Below are 5,031 nucleotides of genomic sequence, written 5' to 3' on the forward strand. Positions count from 1 at the left end.
GTCTTTCTTCATATTTATTGGAAGTTCACTTAAATGTTACAAAAAGGTGGTATTTTAACAAGAATATAACTTAACTTTCAGCAAGTCTTGAGCCATCTTGTAATATTAACCACTTCATTGAATGTGATCAAATATTTCTCCTCAGGAGACCTTTACATTTGTTTCAAATTTAAAGGTGAAGATTTTAAAAACTTAACGTTTAACTGTTGGGTTTGTTGCAATAACACACCAGATTTAGTTGGTGGGATGTGATAGAATTATTTGAAAATGATGTGTAGTCAAATTTTACTTAGATAAGTAGTACATTAGTAGTAGTACAAAAATGTAACTACAATCAGTTGGCAGCAAAGACCTTAATATGAATTGCCTTTTAATTAGGTATAGGAAGATGTGGTATGAGTGCCAATGACACAACTCTCCTTCCAAGTAACAATTTATAACAGTAAACCATTATAGGTCAAGGTAGATCAAGGTACGGCTTTCAACACAGAGCCTTGGCTCACATCAAACAGCAAGCTATAAAGGGTCCCAAGAAATTACTATTGTAAAACCATTCATATGGGAAAGTCAATGGTCTAATCTATATAAAGCTGTATTATGTCATGAGGTAGAAGACATGCATGCTCAAACCTGTTATATTGAAATTTTTAGTAAAATTGAGTAATTTGCCAGACAAAATTTAAATATAACACCTGTACACTCACCTCATATTACACCAATCTGGTTGTTGACACCTTCGAAACAAACACTCCTTTTACCTATCAGTTCAGACAGTGGATAGTTTATACTTTTAAATACATTTTGCCTAGTTCTTTAATTTCACTTTCAGAAATATTGAAGATGTAATGTCACGCACAAGCCAATATTTCTGAGCTTGTGTCTCATATTAGCCAGAAAGATTGACTAAGGTAATCGATATTACTAAAACAATAATGTCTGCTTCATATTTAGATTCGTTTTCTGTATATTGTCGCAAATGAACTTCCTTAAACTAGGATCTATCCTAGATTGGTCAATTTTAGCTTTCCCATTACCATGTTCGTTATACAAATATGGAGATTTCGTTGTTTGCCAATGAGGCGGTTATCCTCAAATCTTTATATACTAACTAGTAGTACTTAGTATATAAAGTCCCTGATATTAGCAACAATATATAGCATGTGCGGCCTGTAACTTCCAACAATAGCGGTAAGCTAAAATTTAAATACGACTGACGGTAGCCAACTACATCAACCTAATTGCAGGCTTCTGACTTTGGACAGGAATGAAGTGGGTTTTAACTTCTTTGTAAGTGCCCCTCATCTGCAACAATTGTGTAACATTTGTAAAAAGCTAGACTTGACAGAAAAATCAACTCACAAAAAGACAAAGGACACAAATTACCGTTCTAAGAGTACTCACATTTACTGAAAAAATTAGTTCAAAGCCAATTCGAAGACATAGATAGTCCTACCAGTATAGAAAGTACCTGGTCCTGTTTTCTTACAATAAAATGTCAATCAATACCCTTTCAACAGATTAGTCAAAGGACGTCAATAATAGCCTGTAATAACTTGACATTGTCTGATGCCCGAAAATAACTATGGTATTGGCATATAATTGTAGAGCATTTATAAAAATGAATTTATGAATGTCCATATGAATGTTAGTACCGATAAAGACACTTTTCAAAGTTCCTTCTTCAGTGTTGAACTGATAACCTTCAAGACTAAGTCTATTAAAGAATCAATAAGTTTACATGAATTGTGGACTCTATAAACAACATTACCGTTAACAGTTTGATTCCATTTTTAGCATTAATATATTTTATGCCATCAAATGATCTCTACATAGGTAACGTAAATGTTTACATAGACAATATCAATTGACTGGGTTCTTGACAATACAAAAAACGTTTGAGCAGCATAATAAGAAAGAATGAATGAAATCAAACATTGCTCCGTGTTGAAGACCGTATTGTGACCTATAATGGGTTTTCTTTTACAAATTCTCACTTGGATGGAGAGTTGTGTCATTTGTACTCATACTTCAATTATTTCTATTAACAAGATTCACCGTCACCATCAAGAATAGGTTACTCATAACGATGTTTTTTAGTTTAAAAGGATTTGGGTTTATTGTATTATATCTTTATATACAAGGCAAATCGTCTGATCTTAAAACTTACTGATTGTATTTTTGAACTGTGTGTTTTTCTGCCTTACACGTAAAAAGGAGACGGTCACGCATGCTCATTGTATATTCTTATAGTATTTATGAGCGGCAAACTAATCTTTAAGGAAGCTGGCTTGTCATGTTTTGAATTTTTTGTCAGATTTTCAGAATCCTCTGGTTTTATCCATTTGAATGCCTTGAAAAAAATTGCCTGGTGACCCCCATTTTTCTATTTGAAAATCTTTTACATGTATAATGATAAGCCATCTGTAAAAGTCTTATAAAATTTTAATTACTTTTTAACAGTTTTTGAGAACTTCAACTTGTCAATGATAAAACTATGAAAAGTCAAGAGAGATTTTTTTCCCGCCAAAATTTCAATGGCTCATATCTCGAAAACATGCACGGTGACCTAAATATTTTTTTTTTTTTTTTTTTGCTCTTTGGATTCCTTTATCAATACCTATCAATATAAACTAGTGCTTTGAAAAGTTAATTATTTTGAAACTGAGAAGCGAACTCCCTTAAATTGCTGTTGTCTGTACTCAACAGGCTTTTTCTTCTTGTGATATTACAACTACTGGTTTGATACCTCTACTAGTAAGCTGTTAGATTCCGAGGGTATTTCCAGCGTAGTAGCAAGTACTTCAATACAGACATGAAAACACGGATGTTGTTTTATTAGAATTTGCTGTTATTTGAACTGTTTTTGAAATTATCTTCAATTAAAAAAATATATCTCACCCATTCAAATCTCTGGTTTGGTTTCACTTTGGATCTTTTTCGTTTGAATCACTTAACAAATTTGTTTTATATTTGTGATATATAAATGTGTTTACCCTTTGTATCACTGAATAGACGTTAGTTGTCGAAATACCCATCTTGTGAATTAAAACTAGCATAATTTATTTTATTAAAAGGAAGTAATTTAAATCGTTTTACAGGGAAAAGAACAAACCGACAAGACTAGCTTGGCAGTTAATATATATGTTCCTGCTTGGCATCAACAGGAATATAATGTCACACAAAGTAGTGTTATGTTGAAAGCTGAAGTTAGAATATCTTTTCAGTAAATTTGCATTAACTTTATTATAAACAAGATTATAAGCTTATTAGGCTGTACGTTACATTTTTCTAATCTTTAAAAGAAAACTTGTCTCAATAGAATAACGAATGTATGATGCATACAGATAATGGAGATTTAACGGCTAAACATTGATGAGCTAGATTACAACTAACTAAAAAAACCTAAAGAGCCTGTGTCGCTGGACACACATTATAGACAAGAATAGAATTCATGACAAAATTGTGTTTTTGTGATGGTGATGTGTTTGTAGATCTAAAAGAGGGACGAAAGATACCATAGGGGCAGTCAAGCTCATAAATCGAAAATAAACTCACAACGCCATGGCTAAAAATGAAAAGGACAAACAGACAAACAATAGTACACATGACACAACATATATAACTAAAGAATAAGCAACACGAACCGCGCCAAAAACTGGGGGTGATCTCAGGTGCTGTGGAAAGGTAAGCAGATTCTGCCCCACATGTGGTTCCCTTCGTGTTGCTCATGTTACAACAAATCCGGTAAATAGTCTAATTCGGTAGGTTACATTCATGAAAGGAAAGGTGATTGTGGTTACGACGTGAGGAACATATCCGATATAATAATATGTGAAACGGTAAATGCATAAAGGTCAACCAATTCGTGATGGCATCCATAAAATTTACGAAGGGATGATTTAAACTTCACCATTTGGAACTCTTAGTTAAATAGCTTCCTTGTGAGCATCAACCCTTTCAAGAAAATCATAATAGGAAATACAAGCACGGGAATATCGTATCATTTGGGAGATATATACCCCGTAAACAGGTGCTGCTGGAATGTTGCTACTTAGAAATGGAAAGTTCACAATTGGAAAGCTGAAATAATCTCTTTTGTCGTAAAGTTTTGTTTTCAACCGACCCTCATTGTCAATTTCTAGATGTAAGTCAAGATATGAGACCGACTAAACTGTATATGTTGTATCCTTTATCTCTAATTCGATTGGATAGATGAGTTCAACGTAGTCACCAAATTTGGAATTATTTAGTGAGAGAACATAATCTATATAGCGGAAAGTAAAGTTAAAGGATATTGATAACTTCTTATCTTTCTTTCTAAGAAGTTCCTGTATGAAGTCAGCCTGATAATAATAAAGAAACGAGTCGGCAACAAGATGGGCACAATTGGTTCCAATTGGAATGCCGACAGTCTATTGAAAAACACGTCCTCCGAACGTAACAAATATATTGTCAATCAAGAAATCAAGCATCTTGATAATGTCAGATTCAGAGAATTTTTTGTTTGAATCGAGTGATCCTTTACAAAGTAGGATTTATCCTTCCCTAAGACAAGATACGTTGGCCATTCTTTTTTATGAAACAAAGCAATACAATTTAGTTTGGAATGTGGAATACTTGTGTAGAGTGTAGAAAAGTCAAATGTTGTAATACTATTGCAAGATGAAAGAGAGTTAAATTGTACTCTTAAAGATCTTTGGATTTTTTTAGTATCCACATCTGATTCACACCACCTCTACTCTAGAATAGGACATTTCACAATAACTTTGATTGGCTTTGATTGCTGATAAAATAGATGTTAATCATTTAGAAAGAGGTTTTGTGGAGCCCTTGGAAGACCCAGCAATATACCGTTGTTTGTAAGAACAATTATGTAGTTTAGGTATTCATTACAGTGATGGAAGATCCAGTTCTTCATCTTTGGATGAAATGATATTGAAGATAAAGACCAAAAACTGCAAAATTTTCTTACAATTACCAATTTACGGACAGCAACCAAACAACGGGTTGCCTGATTTGTCTGCAAATTTC

The sequence above is a fragment of the Mytilus galloprovincialis genome, chromosome 10, assembly GCF_965363235.1.
Source record: "Mytilus galloprovincialis chromosome 10, xbMytGall1.hap1.1, whole genome shotgun sequence".
Classification (NCBI taxonomy): domain Eukaryota; kingdom Metazoa; phylum Mollusca; class Bivalvia; order Mytilida; family Mytilidae; genus Mytilus; species Mytilus galloprovincialis.